Below are 21,084 nucleotides of genomic sequence, written 5' to 3'. Positions count from 1 at the left end.
AACCAGATGATGGGCAGAGATTATAGAGAGACGGAGATAGAAAGATACTTGTTCGAGAGAGAGGTGTGAAAAAGAGAAACAGGAGCTAGGTAAAGAGGCTAAGGGCTCTATTTATTAACATTATTTTTGCTAAAATAAAGTGAAAAAGGGTGTTTTCACACCCTTTTCACATTATTTTAGTATCACCTAAAGTTACTAAAGGGCAATTGGAGTAGAATTCGTAAAATTCTACTCCAAACCCTAATTATCACTTATTTTTTAGTATTCAGATCGCATTTCCCATAATTGTAATGGGAAATGTGATCTGGCCAAAGTTACTAAAATTAAATTGAGAAAAAATACCGGGGAGTGTCTTGTGATAATAAGGCCACCTGGAGGTGGCGTTATCCAGGGTCTTCCCCGGTTACCAGACTCCTGCTCCTCTCTAACGGACAGAGCAGAGCAGAGCCCGGAGCCGGCCCCAGTGATCAGCTGTGTGGTCTAAACAGACCACACCAAAAAAATAGTAAAAAACCCAAAACTTACCAGAGTTCAGGGACCGGTGATCTGGGCTCCCGTGATGTCCTCCCTCTGGTCAGCAGGTCTCCCATGCTGTACTGGGACCCGGTCATCACCTGACCGAGTCCCAGTGCAGTATGGGATGTCAGGTGACTGGAGCCACTGTGGACATCACGAAGCACTGATCACTGCAGGTAAGTGTAATTAAGGGAGGGGGGATCGCAGGGGGGTCCGCGATCGTGGGGGGCAGGGCTTATCGTGGGGGGCGGGGCTTAGTGACGGCCGGTCGGCGCATGCGCAGGCACTTGTCACTGTATTTTTTGCGAAAATACCGTGATAAGGCTGCAGAGAGAATTCGTAGGGACAGAGCTTTATCGCAAGCTCTGTCCCTGTAAGGGATTTTTAGCAAATCCCTGTGATATTGCCTGAATTCGCAATGTGAATTCAGTCGGTAATATCACACTACAATCTGCATTACAAATGCGGATTGTAGTAAATAGAGCCCTAGGAGAGATAAGCAGGAGCTATGGAGAGAGCCTGGAAGAGACAAGCAGGAGCTATGGGCACGTGAAAAAGACAGTCATGAGCTATGCAGGGGAAAGAAACATGCGTGAATCAACTAAAGAGGGAGAGCGAAAGACAGAGGCTGGAAGGTACAGACAGGAAATATAGTGAGAGTGGAGGGGGAGCAAGTTGTGTTGTGAGGTTGGAGGGTACAGATAGGAGATGTAGGTGCTCATTTACTATCAATAATTAGCTAAAGTACCTGGCATTGTATGAGTTTAAATCTTCATGTTATTAAGTTTTATTATGTGACGTCGTCCAAATGGATCCAGTGGGAGGCCCAGAACAGGCTCCCCGGGTCAAAGTTCTGTCTGGCACACTCTGCAGTGAGGTCTGACCCGGGACCCCAACCTCTCCAGTAAGCATCCCAGACAAATTGCCACCCCTCTGTGAAGTTTTCATCCAAATCCACCTCAACCCCCTAGTATGTCTTCTGGGAACCAATGTTACCACTCTGTGAAGTTTTCATCCAAATCCACCTCTAACCCCTAGTATGTCTTCTGGGAACCAATGTTACCACTCTGTGAAGTTTTCATCCAAATCCATCCAGTGTAAGGCTCAGAACAGGCTTCCCGGGTCAAAGTTTCCTGGCATACACCAACGGGAGGTTGACCGGGACCCTAACCCCCCTAAAACTTGGCCAGGATCCAACTGGACTACCATGCGTTGGTTTCATTCCATTCGGTGCAGGAGTGTCCGAATGCATAACTGGACAAGTAAACTAACAGACGGATGAATTTTATATATAAGATCACATTTGCAATGCGATCAATGCGATCTTGGCACAATATTAGTGCCTGGGATGTAACAAAGAGCACAGCGGCTCCTATAGTGTTCAGGAAACAGGAAATGGAGTGTGCTACTTTTATACTGTCTCTTGTCAACATTTGTACATGGATAACCTTTCTGCACTCCTCCAGCTGGATGTGCAAGTGGTCACTCGCAGACTTCTGTTCTATAACCAGTGCCGGATTAAGACTTGTGGGGGCCCCAGGGCAATTAACTTGTGGGGCCCCCCCATACCACATGGAGGCTACTGCCTTCTCCGCCCCCCCCAAGCCACACGGGGCCTACTGCCTCCATCCCTGCCCCTGATTACTCACCTGACCTCCGGATTCCGGCAGTGCTGCTTCAGAGTCCCCTCATCAGCATCACTGAAGTGACGTGTCACGTGACGCTGATGAGGGGACTCGGGAGCCACTCTGCACTGCATGTAGCAGCACTGACTGTGCTGCTGCATACAGCAGAACTCAGAGCTGCGGCAGCTGAGCCCCAAACCGGGAACAGGTGCCGCTTGACACCTGTTCTTAGGAGGGTCACACCAACCCTGTGTGGGAGCCCCTCTGTGTGTGGAGGCCCCGGGGTGACCTTTCCTGTTGCCACCCCCTTAATTCGGCTCTGTCTAAAACCAACGTTTTTTTTTCTTCACTTTGGCTTACTGGTTATGAAGATTCTTCATCTGAATGACTGTCACTGCAGATGCTGTACCTAGCTGTCCTATACTGCCCTGACAATGCTAAATTACATTAAACTGTGACTGAAACAGATATAATGAGTCTGACTAGCAACTTACATGTGTGACTAAACACAGGCGCCCTTTATAACTTTGTGAATGACCATTACTAGGTACAACAGTTACAAAGCAGAGAAATTCTTGCTGTGACCAATAGATGTGTAAGCAATTATTAGACACTGGTCAAAAAAGAATTACCAGTATTATTTCTGGTTCACATGTTCACTAAAATACTTTTTATGAATTTCATATCCAGTATATAATACATTTGAATTAATTTGCTGTGCTAGAAGCAACTATACCCTAACCACACACAAAACATCTATTGCTCATCAATTAATACTGTATGCCCACAAGAAGTAAGAAGCCAGCAATATACCTAATAGCAGTACTATTAGCCTTGCTAAGAGTAAAGCAACCATTTCATGCAAAGGATCCTGGCTCCCAGTTACTGGGGAGGAGCCGGTATTTAGTGCCCCCACTCTAGAAATTAAGTGTCAGGGCCATTCATCAAAAAGGTAATGTGGCGATGTGGCCTGCTGTCCCCATACACTAGTATGGGGACAGGAATTACTATATTTTCGGAGCTTGACTGCGTGAGCATGTGAGTTAGTATGTTAATTATTGGGGTCCGCTATAGGATCACTGCAGAACCAAACCAGCAAAGGTGCAACTGCACCTCATGGGATATCTTCTTAAACTATGTTTGGTGTAAGGACCAGCTCCACTCCCCAGGAGCAATCAGGCGAGTAGAGCTAGGTAACTATACCGGGACTGTGTGCTTATATCATCGCCCTATACTACAAAACACACAACATACACGGCAGCAACTATTGTGCTAGCGACTGCACTTACTACTACATTCTCCTAACACTGCATGGAGGTTAATTCATGTGGTTACGTTCATCTGCTGGAGTTGACACTTATTATACTTCTAATATTGCACAGAGGTTAATTATTTTGGCAATATACATCTTATAAGGAGCCTGGTTAAAATCTTGAGTATATCCAGAGACAATACCAATACAAAAACAAAGTTGTATATGTTATAAATGATGGGTGTATAAATTGAATTGCTAATCTAAGTGCATAATTTTATGAGTTTTTCTATATACTTTTATAATAAATTAGGGGTGTGCACCGGCCACTTTTCGTGTTTTGTGTTTTGGTTTTGGATCTGGATCTTTCTTCGTGTTTTGGATCTGGATTGGTTTTGCCAAAACCACCCTTCCGTGTTTTGGGTTCTGGGTTTTGTGTTTTGGATCTGTATTTTTTTTAAAAAAAGCATAAAAACAGCTAAAATCACAGAATTTGTAGGTTTTTCTGCCCCTATGCTATTATTAACCTCAATAACCTTAATTTCCACTCATTTCCAGTCTATTCTGAACACCTCACACCTCACAATAGTGTTTTTATGTCCAAAAGGTTGCACCGAGGTAGCTGGATGACTATGCTAAGCGACACGAGTGGGCGGCACAAACACGTGACCCATCTAGGCGTGATACTGCAGTGGCAGACAGGATGGCAGTTTGAAAAACTAGGCCCCAAACTGTACATAATGCAAAGAAAATAAAGAGGTGCAAGATGGAATTGTCCTTGGGCCCTCCCACCCACCCTTATGTTGTATAAACAGGACATGCACACTTTAACAAACCAATCATTTCAGCGCCAGGGTCTGCCACACAACTGTGGCTGAAATGATTGGTTCGTTTGGGCCCCCACAAAACAAGCTGGCAATTAATCTGTCCCTGCACAAACTGGCTCTACGGAGGCAAGATGTCATCCTCATCCTCCTCATCCACCGATTCCTCACCCTCTTCAGTGTTGTGTACATCCTGATCCTCACAGAGTATTAACTCGTCCCCACTGGAATCCACCACCACAGGTCCCTCTGTACGTTCTGGAGGCTGGTCTCCCTGGAAGAGCTGATAATTCATTATGATGAACATCATCTTCTCCACATTCTGTGGAAGCAACCTCCTACGCCTTTCACTGACAAGGTTCCCGGCTGCACTAAACACTCTTACGGAGTACACACTGGAGGGCGGGCAACTCAGGTAAAATAGAGCCAGTTTGTACAGGGGCCTCCAAATTGCCTCTTTTTCCTGCCAGTACAGGTACGGACTGTCTGACATGCCTACTTGGATGCTGTCACCGATGTAATCCTCCACCATTCTGTCAATGGTGACAGTATCATATGCAGTGACAGTAGACATGTCAGAAATTGTTGCCAGGTCCTTCAGTCCGGACCAGATGTCCAAACTTGGTCCTGCCTGCCCTGCATCACTGCCAGCGGGTTGCTTAGGATACCTAAGTTTTTTCCTGGCAGCCCCAGTTGCGGGAGAAAATGAAGAAGGAGCTGTTGACGTGTCACGTTCTGCTTCAGCTGACAGTGTTTTCACCAGCAGGTCTTTGCACCTCTGCAGGCTTGTGTCGGCCGGAAAGAGAGACACCACATAGGCTTTAAACCTAGGATCGAGCACGGTGGCCAAAATGTAGTGGTCTGATTTCAACAGATTGACCACCCTGGAATCCTGGCAAAGCGAATGAAGGGCTTCATCCACAAGTCCCACATGCCGAGCGGAATCGCTCCGTCTTAGCTCCTCCTTCACTTTCTCCAGCTGCTTCTGCAAAAGCCTGATGAGGGGAATTACCTGACTCAAGCTGGCAGTGTCTGAACTGACTTCACGTGTGGCAAGTTCGAAGGGCTGGAGAACCTTGCACAACACGGAAATCATTCTCCACTGCGCTTGAGTCAGGTGCATACCCCCTCCTTTGCCTATGTCATAGGTGGATGTATAGGCTTGTATGGCCTTTTGCTGCTCCTCCATCCTCTGAAGCATATAGAGGGTTGAGTTCCACCGCATCACAACCTCTTGCTTCAGGTGATGGCGGGGCAGGTTCAAGAGTGTTTGCTGGCGCTCCAGTCTTCGGCACGCAGTCGCTGAATGGCGAAAGTGGCCAGAAATTTTTCGGGCCACCCAAAGCGTCTCCTGCACGCCCCTGTCGCTTTTCAGAAAATTCTGCACCACCAAGTTTATTGTGTGAGCAAAACATGGGACGTGCTGGAATTTGCCCAGATGTAATGCCCGCACAATATTGGTGGCGTTGTCAGATATCACAAATCCCCAGGAGAGTCTAAGTGGGGTAAGCCACTGGGCGATGATTTCCCTCAGTTTCTCTAAGAGGTTGTCGGCGGTGTGCCTCTTTCTGAAACCGGTGATACACAGCGTAGCCTGCCTTGGAACGAGCTGGCGTTTCTGAGATGCTGCTACTGGTGACGCTGCTGCTGTTGCTGCGTAAGGTGATACATCTACCCAGTGGGCTGTCACAGTCATATAGTCCTTAGTCTGCCCTGTTCCACTTGTCCACATCTCCGTGGTTAAGTGGACATTGGGTACAACGGCATTTTTCAGGACACTGAGGACACTTTTTCTGACGTTTCTGTACAGTCTCGGTATCGCCTGCCTAGTGAAGTGGAATCTAGACGGGATTTGGAACCAGGGACACACTACCTCCATCAATTGTCTAAATCCCACTGCACTAATGGCGGATACCGGATGCACGTCTAACACCAACATAGCAGTCAAGGCCTCAGTTATACGTTTTGCTTCAGGATGACTGCTGTCGTACTTCATCCTCCTCGCTAAGGACTGTTGGAGGGTCAATTGTTTAGTAAAAGTAGTGGTGTTCCTACTTCCTCTCTGGGATGATGAACGACTCCCAGCAGCAGCAACAGCAGCAGCGGCAGCAGGAGGCGTAGCAATGCAGGATCCTCCGCAGGAATCCCGGATAGGAGAGTCAGTCATGCCAGTGACATGGCCTGCAGGACTACTTCCGATCCTGACTAAGGAGGAAATTGACGAGGAGGGAGTTGACGGTGTGGTTTGCAGGCGCTTGGATATAACAAGACAACGGATTTAGGTGTCCCTGGACTGCTTACGGTCTTAGCCAAAGTTTCTGAACTTGACAGTAACTTATTATGAACACGCTGCAGGTGCCGTATAAGGGAGGATGTTCCTAGGTGGTTAACGTCCCTACCCCTACTTATTCCACCTTTACATATGGTACATATGGCAAGACAGTTGTTATCCGGATTTGGATAGAAATATTGCCAGACCAAAGAGGTGGAATGTTTGGTCTTCTGCCCAGGCATGACCGTGATGGGCTTTTTCATCCCACGGACAACAACTGTCTCCCCCGAAGCCTGATTTAAACAAACCGCATCACCATCAGAATCCTCCTCGCCAACTTCCTCCTCAGCGCCAGCTACACCAGTATCCTCATCCTGTTGTACTTCAACAGTGACATCTTCAATTTGCATATCAGCAAGTGGACTGTGGGTGCTCCTTTCAGCACTTGCAGGGGGTGTGCAAATGGTGGAAAGAGCCACCTCTTCCCGTCCAGTGCTGGGAAGGTCAGGCATCGCAACCACCACCACACTTGGACTCTCCTTGGGGATTTGTGATATCTTCTTAGAAAGCACAGTTCTTCGCTGTGCTTTTGCCAGCTTAACTCTTTTGATTTTTTTAGTGGGAGGAGGGCTTCCATCGTCATGTGAAGCTGAACCACTAGTCATGAACATACTAGGGATCGACCTTAGCCGTTCCTTGCCACTCCGTGTCGTAAATGGCATATTGGCAAGTTTACATTTCTCTTCAGATGATTTAAATGTTTTTTTCAAGGTCATTTTCCTGAACTTTGTCATTTGGGATTGTATGTGCCCTCTACTATGACATTGGGCATCGGCCTTGGCAGACGACGTTGAGGGCATGTTATCGTCTATGTCATGACTTGTGGCAGCAGCTTCAGCACTAGGAGGAAGTGGTTCTTGATCTTTCTCTATTTTATTTTTATCTGAGAAAGTTTGGTCCTCCATTTATGTTATATCGATTAGATATATATACGTGCGGCTAAACACAGAAAATATATATTTTTTTGGGTTTGGACTGGAGTGTACTTTGGGGGTTACAGCACCCTTTAACAGTCAGGCCAGCCGGCCCTTTACTTATGACACAGGCGCACGCTTGACACTACTTTGTTGATGCACGTGCGGCTACTGCGCACACAATTCACAAACACAGAAAAAATATTTTGTTATTTGGTTTGGAGTGTACTTTGGGGGTTACAGCACCCTTTAACGGTCAAGCCAGCTGGCCCTTTACTTATGACACAGGCGCACGCTTGGCACTACTTTGTTGATGCACGTGCGGCTACTGCGCACACAATTCACAAACACAGAAAATATTTTTTTTTTTGCTTTGGACTGGAGTGTACTTTGGGGGTTACAGCACCCTTTAACGGTCAAGTCAGCCGGCCCTTTACTTATGACACAGGCGCACGCTTGGCACTACTTTGTTGATGCACGTGCGGCTACTGCGCACACAATTCACAAACACAGAAAAAATATTTTGTTATTTGGTTTGGAGTGTACTTTGGGGGTTACAGCACCCTTTAACGGTCAAGCCAGCCGGCCCTTTACTTATGACACAGGCGCACGCTTGGCACTACTTTGTTGATGCACGTGCGGCTACTGCGCACACAATTCACAAACACAGAAAATATTTATTTTTTTGGTTTGGACTGGAGTGTACTTTGGGGGTTACAGCACCCTTTAACGGTCAAGCCAGCCGGTCCTTTACTTATGACACAGGCGCACGCTTGGCACTACTTTGTTGATGCACGTGCGGCTACAGCGCACACAATTCACAAACACAGAAAAAATATTATTTTTTTAGCACTTGGGGGAAGCACCTCTGATGGACAGAGCACCCCCTGGACAACACTACAGCACCCCTTTAGGACTGGGACACTGCACAGGACTTTGGAGTGGACACAGCCCCTATGGAGAACTGACTGCACAACACAGTCCAGCCAGCCCCTATGGACTTTGAAGTAGTGGACACAGCCCCTATTAACAACAGCAGCACAGCACAACACAGCCAGCCCCTATGGACTTTGAAGTAGTGGACAACAGCAGCACTACACTACACTACACTACACAGCCCTAACTCCCACCCTCCCTCTTCACTGTCCACAGCCGAGTGAGAAAATGGCGCCGACGTGGGTACCTTATATAGGATCCAAAACCCGCGAGACTCGGAAGGCGGGATGATGACGTTTTGCCTCGATTTCAGATCCGAGTCAGGCGGGAAAAGTCGAGCCTGATTCGGATCGGACTCGGATCGGGGGGGCTCGGGGGGGTTCGGATTTCAGAAATCCGAACCCGCTCACCCCTATAATAAATATGTTTACTATTATTATATGTGGTCTAAATAAGTGTATCCTAAGGTGAATAGTAATTAATTCATCATATTTCCTATATAATGTTAAGAGAAATTAATTGGGTAGCAGCAACCATATATACTTTTTATAGTACAGACGACTTGGTATATAGTTTACATATATTTATATTGCGCATGTTTAGTTTTTCCTTTTTTGTTATGGACCTCCCAATGAAAACCTTGCACAGCACTGACCGCTGTCACTTACAAATAGTTGGTAACTATGTAATGGTGTACAGATACAGTAGTCTTGCACTATTTCTCTGGGGAATCTGTTACATTTGCTAATATCTTAACTGGGAATAATTCCAGCTAAGGCCAAAGAAAAAGGCGCACAGCCAGATCCCTGCATCCCTCTGTGCATTGCAAAATAAGCCAAGTTAATTAGGGGACTTCTTATTTTTTCATCACAATGATGGCTTAGTTAGTGTGTCTTGACCCAAGTGTTTCTCCTTCCACCACTCCTGTTTTCCAGCCGCCTGAGCACTTTGGAAAGATGGGATTTCAAACAGACACTAATAATGTGACATCAGATTTCTAGCTAAACCTTTATACAGTTATCTTTCCTTCAGACTATTATATTGTTAACCAGAGCAGTGAAGCAGAGGGAATGTTAATGTTAAGTATTAAGCTTGAGCAACTTAGAACAAATGGATTTTATATCGCAAATGTAATTTCATTCATTACAGTATGTAAGGGGTTAGTTATTCAGTAATTATAAAGCAAAGGTCATGCTAAAAAATAAACATTTTGAACTGTAATTAAAACTCTATATGTTGCCCACACATGGGGTGGAATTCAATTCTTTTCATCCCCTATCGCGCCCGACGGAGCTATTCTATTCTTGCTCCTGTCGGGCGCGATCAGCTGCCAAGCGCTACATTTCAGATCGCAGCCCCTGGGGGATGAGAGCTGAAATGTGCGAAAAGTGACATGTTTGGGCGCCCAAACATCACTTTTCTTGATCGCGCCCAGCACTTTGGTCGGGGTCAGCCGTTTTATGCGGCTAAACCCGACCACTTTGGGTGCGATCAGCGTGAAACGCTGGCACAATTGAATAGCGGCCCGCGATCTCCTGTCACTTTAGACGGGAGATGCGGGCCGCGAAATCAATTGAATTCCGCCCACAGTGTATGCAGTCATACTGTACGCTCAACCAATCTTCACGAGAACGCAACCTAACTGGAAATAGTGACATCACAGTGGCAGGTTGTGCATGGCAATTTGGACATGCTACATGCATTATCATATGTGAATGCGAAATCCTCTGAAAATTGATAAAGAATCTGTTTTAGAAACTTATACAGTATATGTAACACTTCTTAAAATACAAGATGTGTCACAAGGAGCCTTTTTATCAATTTAGTGTTTAGTTTTAAACCTAACAGTCCTCTTTATGATGTGATAGAAAGGGGCAGAGGTGTAAGAAGAACTTTGTGGGCCCTATAGCAACACTTTGAAGTGATACCCAATGCTTATAGAGAAACACCTCTCTCCCCAGGGCTCCACCGGAGTGGGTATGCTTAGTGCTTCCCAGGGGGCGTATTTACTGTTGCCTACCATTTTAATGCGTTAACACCCTCAAGTCTCTTCATCATCATCACATCCTCTCATTTCATGATGTTTTTCTTTTATATTCATTACCCAATGTTATAATATCCAACAAGCACTTTCAGTAGTAAAATGACCAAGCACCTATATTTAGTCCTAAAATGGGTTGGCTGTGTCTTGCACTCTGTTGCCAATGAGCATAATCACCACCTCAAATAAAATGGAAGTTGAAAAACTGCGATCAATTTTGAATATAAATATGTAGAACTTTATATGAATTAAATGTACACTGTTGTAAAATAAATGAAGTACATATTCCACACAGTAGAACTCTGATGTAATAATATGCCCAACAATATTATGACCGGGGCATATTGTTGTGTGGGGGCACTACTGTGAGGCATATTATGACTTGGAGACACTACGTCTCCAAGTCATAATATGCCTCACAGTAGTGCCCCCACACAACAATATGCCACGTGAAAACACGTGGTGCTGTCGCCAGGCCAAAAGGTAACGCCCGAAACTGGAAGTGGTCGCTGCGGATTGCAAACCTGAGGAACTGTTGATGGCGCAAAAGAATAGGGACGTGCAGGTAAGCGTCCTGTATGTCCAATGACACCATGTAGTCCCCAGGTTCCAGCGCCAGATTGATGGACCGTAGGGTCTCCATCCGAAACTTCGGAACCCGCAAAGACTTGTTGAGTGCTTTGAGGTTGAGAATCGGACGATACGACCCATTGGGTTTCTGTACCAAAAAAAGATTTGAATAGAAACCCAGGCCCCTCTGGGAGAATGGAACAGGCACTATAACTCCATCCTGGAGCATAGTGTGCAATACCTTCCGCAGCTCCGTAGCCTTGTCTGATGGTAGACCCGTGGTGAAGAATAGCGCCGGGGGTCTGTGCCGGAAGGAGAGGGCGTACCCGTTGGAGACCACCTCGAGAACCCAAGTGTCTGTCGTAGTGGCCGACCAACACTGGGCGAACTGCAGCAGGCGGCCTCCCACCCTGGGATCCCCCAAAGGGAGGCCCGGACCGTCAGGCTGCAGGCTTGTCATCTGGCTTGGGGGCCGGACATCTGGTACTCCATGCCTGCTTCCGGGGCTTGGCCGATTTCTTAGGGCCAGCCTGTCGAGGAAACGACTGTGGTTTGGGCCTGCCCTGGGCCCTAGATGACCGAAAGGACGATGGTCCAGAACCAGAAGGAGCAGCGGCCGACGGGAGACAAGCCGATTTGGCTGCCGCCAGCGTGGCCACAATCTTATCCAGATCCAGACCGAAGAGAACTTCTCCGGTAAACGGCAACGCCTCCAGACCCTTTTTGAAATCAGCGTCCGCCTTCCAGGATCGCAGCCACAAGGTGCGACGAGCAGCCACCGCTGCTGAAGAAATTCTAGACACCAGAGTACTAATGTCTAGGGCCGCCTCGTTGATATAAGTGGCCGAATCACGGAGATTACCAATCAACTCCGCCTGTTCGGCCGGACAGTCGGAATCAAAAGAAGCCTCTAATGAATCCGCCCAGCGCTCCATCGCTCTGGCAACCCAGCAAATGGCCATAGCCGGCCGTGCTGCCCCCCCCGCAAGGGAATAAGCGGACTTCAGGCAGATCTCCACCTTGCGGTCCGTAGCATCCTTAAGGGAGGACATGGATGGCATCGGCAATGTGGCACTACGGACAAGACGGGTCACGTGAGAATCCACCTGTGGAGGGGATTCCCACTTTGCAAAATAATTATCCGCGAACGGATAAGCCACCGCCAGTCGTCTCTGCGGCTGGTATCTTTTGCCAGGCTGTTTCCACGCCTCCTCTAAATGGTCCACTAACTGACCCGACAGAGGAAAGACTGTGGCATCGCCCTTCACATCTTTGAAAAAGGCATACTTAGATTTACCCGCTGGGGGAACTTCGTCATCAATCACCAAGGCTGTGCGGACCGCCCGAATAAGTCCAGGAATATATACTTTGGACTTAGCATCAGCGTCCTTAGTTTGGAGAGGTTCCTGATCGTAAGGATCCAGAATCTCCCCATCATCAGACGTCCCCTCGTCATCTTCATAAGGAGCCGACAGAGACGCCACCGGACGTTTATGCGGCCGCATCACAGACTCCCCTTGCAACACATCCGACAAGTGCTGTACAGAACTCGTCAGGGAGTTAACCCATGCTGGCTCCTGAGAAACCGGGAGCGGGGAAATAGGGAGACTGTGGGGTACCACCAATTGTCGTGGGAAACCCTGCATGGGTGACGACACCACTGACTGCTGGGACAAACCCATCGGTGTAAACGCGGGCTGCAGAGCTAACTGGCCCACTAAGGCTGTAAGCGCCTGAGCGAAACAAGCCCAGGGCGGCTCCTGTACCGGTGCTGTAACTGTAAGCGGCCGCGCCATGGACAAACACTGCCGGCAAAGGCCCTCCGCGCTACCCTCCCCCTCCGCTAACGGTACTTTACACGTAGTACACTGTAGCCGGAGAGGAAAATCACTTTCAGACATGATGGCACCAAGTATGTGACCCCTCTCACCAATTATATAGTAAATAGGCGAGAGACCACCCTGCAGCACCGCACCGCAAGGGCTTAGCAGAGCGAACAGGGACAGAATAAAGCTGACAGTTTAGAAGAAAAGTTACAGGCAGCAGCGCTAGCACAGTCACATACAATGCAAAGAAAATCAATTCCTGCACTAACAGCACTGATCACTCAACTACGCAGACACAGGGCCTGGTAGGACACAGCGCTGCATACACAGACCTGACCACAGCGGAGGAGAGGTATGCAGGGGGACCCAGACCACGATGCTTCCTTCCAGGCTTCCAGCAGCGTTCACCATGCGTTCAGAAGAAGATGGCCGCCGAGGAGCAGAGAGGATGCTGGCCTGGGGGAGGAGCGCTGCCACAGGGCCAGTCGGCAGCATGCAGAGAGGGCTGTGTGCAGCGGGGGAGGCGCCGGCTGTGAGACAGGGAAGGCGCGCTCCCCTGGCATGCATTTAACCCCTGGGACACCGCAGCGCTACCGCTCTGCTGCGGTCCGCTGTCCCAGGGGGTAGTGGAGGCGCAGGTTGGTCGCCTGGCTCCACGCTGCAGCCAGTCCCCAGGGAGCCCCCTGCCTGGGGACTTAGGACCATGTGATCAGCGGGGACCCACCGCGGGACCCCGCTGCTTACCTTTGTCCCCCTTGAATCCGGCCATGGTCCGGAACATCTGGGGTCACCGCTAGCTGTGACCCCAGATGCTCACCAGCATCCCCGGATCGGTACCGGCGTTCTGGTACCGGCGGGGGTGTAGGGAAGACAGCATGGACGTCAGGACTGACTGTCCATGCTGTACATCCAGATGTGCAGCCACAGCTGCATAAAAGAAAGCTTCAGGGGCTCTTCTAGCCCCCACTCCGACAGGTGCACCCGACTCCGGCCGGGCACTAAACTAAACTGAGGTGCCTTGGCTCGGGGGCGGGGTATAGGAGGGGGACCCTAGTGCATCCTGGGAGGCTGAAAAGCTTAACTCTATGGTGCCCGGCGACTGACGTCACACCTATACCCCAAGGTATCCTGTGGATACCCTATGGACCCTGAAGTAGAAAAAACTAGTTGCAGCACAGCGTAGAGCTGTGGGCTGGGTAGGTGGGTGCTGTGAGCCCCTCGGCCAAGCGCAAATCCAGGAGGGGCGCGATCAGTGTGTCAGTGTGATCGCTCCCCCCAACAGGCAGAAAAAAATGCAAGTAGTCTCTAAATGCAGCCCAGCACACAGTAGCATGTGCTGGGCTGCTGACACTTAAGAGGGAGGAAGGGGGCGGCGTCAGACCCAGGCGCCGGGTCCCTCCAACAAGCCCGGGCCCATGTAATTAGTATCCGCCCCCCCCTCTCGGCGCCCCTGCCTCCTATCCCCTATTTAAGATGGCACCTGCCACTTGAACATTGTTGCAATAATGTGGGTCATTACCTCTCTGCGTGCTCTCTCACCAGTGTGTATGTGCTAGCGCTGCCGCTGTCTGTACCTGTGCTGCTGTCTGCTGGGTTTTTGCAAGCTGCTGCTGCCTCATCTACTCTGCAGTCCTACACTGTGACCAGACTCCAGTCTGTAACTTGGTGAAAGAAAGAAAAGAAAGGAAAAAAGGCTCTCAAAAATAGGGGCACTCCAATGGAACTAAAACTTAAGTTTTACTTGTTATACCAATAATATCATTACATAAACTATAAACATTGTAAAAAAATCTGTGCTGAAAAAGTGTGCAAAGTGTCATATGTGCCGTGTCAAAGGGGTGTGGTCATGTGTAAGAATGGCGATACACTACATATACAGTACAAATATTTAAAAACATATATTAAAATACACCAGGATTTATAAGGAGACACTGGCCCTGATTCAGAGCCGGACGCTCTGAAAGAGCGCTCTCTCTGAATCAGGGCGTTTTGGTTTTTTTTGGATCGGCCTCCCGGCCGCTCGCATAACTGTGGCAGACCACCCACAGCTATTACGAGCGGCAAGGATGATGGTCTTGACCATCGCGACCATCGGGCTTGCGACAAGACCCTTGTGGTAGGGTATCATGGCCACAAGCCCCAGAGAGCTTCTGGCTCTAATAGAGCCGGAAGCTCTCCTACTGACATCACTGGTGATGTCAGTGGGGCCGGCCACAAAGGGCAGGAGTTCGCATTGGAACGTTTCCATTTGTGAAGCCATCCCCACACCACGCCTCCAAAATTATGCGAGCTGTCAATTAAAATCGACAGCCGCCCCCTTTTGGTGCGAGACCCGGAGCGACGGATCGCCCGTCGATAGCCGGGTCTCCGCATAGCGCTCGCGAGCGGGTCTGAAACAGGCCCACTGTTCTCCAGATCGATTGTTCTGATTAATGTCAGATGCAATGTTGCTGCAAATTCAGTAGTAATCAAAAGTAATCGATTATTCCAAATGCATTGTCTGTTGTAACAAAAGGAGTATAGTAGAATGGTGTCATTTGTGCTCCGGATTTTGCTTCTCGTTGTGTGCCAAATGACAGTGAACAACATGTGAGAGATCGGTATTAGCCACCATTCATAGAAACAACAGAAAGACTAAAGTTTTCCAATCCTATCAATTCTGCTGTCAGCTATTATGCCTTTGGGTATTGAACAACTGATGAGAGATCTACATGGATAGTTGTACTATAGTTAGGAAAGGAAAAAAGTATCAAGGATTTTAAGTCAAAAGTGTCATGGTAAGTATCGTATAGATTTTGACACTTATTGTATCGGTACGTTATTCCAATTACCATATGCAATGCAGTGGATTGATTCTCCAAGAGCAATAATTCAAACAATTATAGAAATAGTAATGATGTATGTGTAGTTCACTGAAACAAAATATACACTTCAAAAATGCACCACACATGGCCCGCTGGATTACTATAGGTCAAGATGATTTAAGTATTCATGGGTAAACAAACTGTGTTGTATCCTGGGAGATTGAACCACATTTATCACAGTATAATTATATATTGTTTCATTTGTGCATATAAGTTTATATATAATTCACAGTAATGGGCTGTTCATACTTAATAATTGAAAGTATGGCATCAGATTCTCCTTCAGAGTAAAACTCCTAAATGATTAGTATATCAGTGGCATGATCATATATATGTAATTAGCAATGAAAAGACTGGTCAGGTAAATATTGGATATATATCCCTAAACTAACCTACTTTTGAAAACGCATTTCATGGAGATTGTGAAAGCAACACCTATGAGCTCGGCGGTAAAGTGGGCTGTACTGCTACATCTGAGAGGCGTGTCATAAAACTGACCAAATGTAAATGAGCTCCAAAGCAGTTAGTCAGATCTACTTGTTGATGAAAACACACTAATACTTTTCAGAAAAATGCATGTAGCCATAGTGATCATTGTGCCTTATAACCAATGAATGGAAATGACACTAATGATCCAATTTGAATGTATAGATCTCTGTTTTTGTTACTATAACAGCTTCATAATGGGGGTAAGGTGCAATAAGGGAGATTTGTAGACTTTTCAGGGAGACAGTGAGATTGCTACTATTTCAGGGAGTCTCCCTGACAATGATGGAGAGTACACAGTACACAGGTTTAACAATCAAACAAGCATAAATGGATAAGGAAAAAAGAGAAAATAACTGTTGCTCAGTTTTACTTAACAGTCCCTGTGTATACTCAGATTTAATTCCACTACAGTGATCATCGGCAAGTTGGTAATTATACATAAAGAATTCAATTATATTACCCTATATTAAACAGGTAAAGTGGTATATCACTTTCCAAAACAATGACATGCACTAACAATCGCTACAGTTGCAGGTGTGAAGGCAATAGGTCAGTTTACCTGTGTCCTAGCTATGGTAAGCTTACAATTTATCTGCAGCAAACGGATCTCCTGGTGTAAGGGTGTCCTGCAGTGCGCAACTAGACACACTCTCTATGCTTCATTTGTAGTGCGTTTCGCCTGGCGTCTTACTCACTGGCAATTCACCGGTCCCAGCCCGGTTCTACCCTCCTGTCCCATTCTGATTCTTTCACTGCTATCTCCGGTCCCAGCCTCCTGTTCTGTTGCTGTTACCTTCAGTCCCAGTCTGGTTCAAGCCACCAGTTCCATTGCTGTTACCTCTGCTCCCAGTCTGGTTCAAACCTCTGGTACCACTATCGATGGTGGTTGTTGCCCTGAGGTTCTTCTCTTTGAGTGTTAGAGTTCGCAATGTGGGTCTCATTCAGAACGGGTAGCAAGTGCCGATGCGCTCGCAACCGGGTCGATGGTTAGCCCTGCGCATGCGCAAACTCTCTTGCTCCGGAGCTCTCTACAAAAGGGGCGGCTGACAATGTTGATTGACAGCTAGCCCCGTTGTGTAGGCAGGCCGGGGGGGTGGTTTCCAAAACAGAGGCGTTCCTTAAGGAACGCCTCCCATTTTGTGGGCAGCCACACTGACATCATCAGTGATGTCAGTGGGGAGTTTCCTGCTCGATCAGAGCAGGAAGCTCTCTGGGGCTTGCGGTCGCCGAGACCCAACCTTAGGGTCTCGTCGCAAGCCCCGATGGTTTTCACCATCGCGACCATCAACCTGGTCGGTCGCTAAGCTGTGGGTGGTAACCCACAGCTTAACTAGCGACCAGGAGGCCGCACTACAAAAAAGGAAGCGGCCGCCCTCATTCAGAGAGAGCGATCGCTTCTTGCGACCGCCTCTGAATGAGGGCCTGAGTCTCCGCTTCAGCGTTCACTCTGATTTATGGGGACTGGGTCCTGGATCTAGATTTCTCTTTAAGGGTGTAGGCTAGAGTCACCCAGCTCTAGTAATTGGTTTGCAGCATCTGCTAGCAGATTCCAGACTGGCTACAGATTACCTGTATTACTCACTGCTCTGTTCTCTGAGTTCTCAAACACTGGTCTGGCCTCTTATCCCTGTATTCAGGGTAAGGGGTTGAGTTCTACTCAATTGGTTCCTGGGGCAGACTGGGAGCCTTCCAGGTGTCACTGACTTCTCTGAAGGCACCAGGCATAGGCCAAATGGGTCACACCTATGAGTAGACTCCTGATTCAACCACCAATAATCCTCTAGTACTTGTCAGCCCAGTCCAAGGGTTCTGACTCTGATCTGAAAACCTTAATCGTGACAAATAGTTCATACTACCCAACTTCCTATAAGTCGGTGCACAGTATCAACTCATGGCACAGTGGTGCTGTCTCCTCAAAATGTAACTATTACACTGTAATCTGTACAGTTGGGTGGTGTGTGTCCTGCAGTATTTATTACAGTATTTCTCAGTGCTCTCACTCTTGGCTAATATAGATTCACTGATTGTTAATGCACTGAAACATCCCCTATCCCTTTATGAACCAATCTGGAACTGAAAATAAATGTAAAACTTCCCATACATTGGCAGAACTTGAACAGTCATTGTATTTGCATTTGCTATTTAGCTGAGCACAAGCTATTGTCCTTTTCTTCGTCATTTTCCGCAAAAGACGATCAATCATGGAGGTTTGCAGTGTCCTTTAACACAAATAACTTTGGCCTGTCATAAACTTTACATATGTAGTAATGTGTTTATTTGCTTTTATATACAATACTGTCTGACTTGTATTTTTATTAGTGGTACTTTAAAGTTGGTTGTACAGAATAGGCCATGCTAAACTGTTTTAGGAATTCTGGATTTTTACACACTTTGTATTACATGGGACATAAACAGACAAAAGAGTTATACGATTAGTGTAAAGAATGAAATTACAGTTGAAGATGGGGAGATAAGAAGAAATGTGTAGTAAACAGGTGTTTTACTCCCTTCTGCGTTACAGGTGTAATACTGCTTAAGGGCGTGTATACAGGACGTGTGCTTGTCACACCCTGTAACACCCATGTAGCTGCAGACTCCTCTCTACATATTTGACCTTTTACTAATGAATTGCTGCCTACAGGCTTCTTTACCCTCAGATAACACATTTTTCAACCTGTCATGTCAGGCCTGTCACTCAGCATTTGTGCTGTCAGTGGCCAAAATTACACATGTATTGTACATGTTTCCAGAACATAATTTTGTTCTTCTTACCAAAAGAATAACTGCATCTCTGTATACTCACATCAACTCACGTTATAACTTGTTTTTTTTGTGTGTTTAAAACAAATCATTTATCAAAAGAACAATTGCCTCACACACATTACAATTTTTACCTGCTAGAGCTAATAGAAGGGTTTATTGTGTGCATAATGTAGAAGGATTGTAGGATCATCAGACTTCAATGACAAACTTAAGATGGGTACACATTAGGACACGGGATAGGCCTTCCGCCTTCCTATCTGACAATTGGTAAGTGCATACACACTTGCCTATCATCGACCAGATGATTTACATGTGCCCGCCCAGTTATGATGTCAGTCACCAGGCAGCGGCCTGTGCAGCAAGTGTACGGGCAGTCGTCTGACTGTTCGTACACACATGATATGTGCAGATATATCGACCATCGGCTGTGCTGCACAGCCGACACAATATGTCTGTGAATGACAACGTTCACAGGCATATCGTCTGTACAGACTGGGCGATGCACACACGATGTATCGGCCAGTAAATCGGCCAGTGTGTACCCAGCATTACACTAAATGCTATCAAGCTACATCAAAATCAATGCATGTTTACCACCTAATCCGATCGGATTATAGATTTATTTCTCCATCTATATTTGATTGGTAGATACATTTTCACCCACACCCATGGCCATTCTTTCAAATTACATATTTTTCACTATTAAAAATTCAATAAAATATACTATTTGATGAAATGGTCGGATTGTATCATGTGTAGACGGCTCTACTCATGTTTATATTGTATGTCACAGACTTGAAATATGCTAACAGCAAACGGTATGCAGTCAGGAAGCCAACGGTTGAAACGCCGACCGTTGGCTTCCCGACGGTCAAATTGCCGACCGTCAGCTTCCCGACTGTCTTTTCCCGGCAAGGTACTAATGATAGGCTTCGAAATCCCGACGCCTATCATTAGCCTACGCTGCGAGACCGACGCCCGGCACACCGGACGAAGGTAAACCGAGCGGTGGCAACGGAAAGCCACGGGGGGGAGGGTTAGGTTAGGGGCTTCTTGGGGGGAACTTAGGGTTAGGCACCCTCCCGGGAGGGTTAGGCTAGGGGAAAGGGGGGTTAGGTATAGGCACCCCCACGGGGAGGTTCAGTTTAGGCACCCCCCCGGGAGGGTTACGTTTAAGGTGCGGGGAGGGGAATGTTAGGTTTAGGCACCCCTGGGGGGAGGTTAGGGTTAGGCACTTGGGGGGGAGGTTAGGGCTAGGCACCCCTAAAGAAGGGTTAGGATTAGGGGAGAAGAGGGGAAGGTTAGGGATAGATGAGATACTTACTGTGTCAGGATCTAGTCCTGTCGAGCTTCCGGCGCCGGTATTACATCCGCCGGGCTGACGTCCGGCTGCATTTCATACCGATCCCCAGCAAACAGCAGTACATTTTGTAGTACAGTAGTATCCTATATTGAAGTAAAAAAAAAAAAAAAACATATTTAGTGGACAATTCACCCAGGAAAGTGTATGGGGTTAATGTATTGTTCAATGCAAGTGAGACAGAGTTACATCTGCATTGCGTCACGTGCACGGAATAGAAATGAGATATGTAATGAGTTGTATGCATTCATGAGACTGCAATGACCCTATCTATATGCTTGTTTTCATAGACATCATCATCATCAGGGTGCACTTGCACCAGCCCTATCCTTGGTGCAAGATTCGTGTAAAAATCAGACGTGCACAACTCTGCATGGCCCGCAGTTCCGTTGGCACGCCCTCGCTAAATTTTGTCTACACATAAACACCCCATTACCACCCAGTTACACTCCAGCCACTAGTGGAGATGCGACTGAGTTACGTACCAGTCTGTAGATACGTGCAATCGACTATAGATCATACGCAATGCGTAAGCATGCAAGATCTGTCAGAAAGACGGACTTGTGTTCAACTCCCCTTATGCGTTTCGGAGGTTGCGTATTTGGAGCCCAATTATGCTGCCCATCCACTAGGCGATGCATGAGACGACGGCACGATTACGACGCTGTCGTCTCCCGTGGGGTGAACTGCACGCACTGAACGTTCAGATATTCAGTGTATGCAGATCAATCATCCCCGAACCTGGCAACCTGACGGCGGTCGTCAGATTGAC

General features: G+C 47.3%; 1 long non-coding RNA gene across 1 annotated transcript in view; it reads right to left on the bottom strand.

Annotated features, from left to right (window-relative positions):
- The window catches only part of LOC148527342 (uncharacterized), a 37,482-nt gene that overhangs the window by 14,821 nt on the left and 1,577 nt on the right, over window positions 1-21,084 (bottom strand). Inside the window, exon 2 of the long non-coding RNA XR_015878036.1 lies at window positions 20,277-20,398. This is a non-coding gene — a long non-coding RNA (uncharacterized LOC148527342). The remainder of the gene's footprint in view (window positions 1-20,276; window positions 20,399-21,084) is intronic.

This window comes from Taudactylus pleione, unplaced genomic scaffold, assembly GCF_031769625.1.
Source record: "Taudactylus pleione unplaced genomic scaffold, aTauple2 ptg000089l, whole genome shotgun sequence".
Taxonomy (NCBI): domain Eukaryota; kingdom Metazoa; phylum Chordata; class Amphibia; order Anura; family Myobatrachidae; genus Taudactylus; species Taudactylus pleione.
This window is presented reverse-complemented; position numbering and strand designations above follow the sequence as displayed.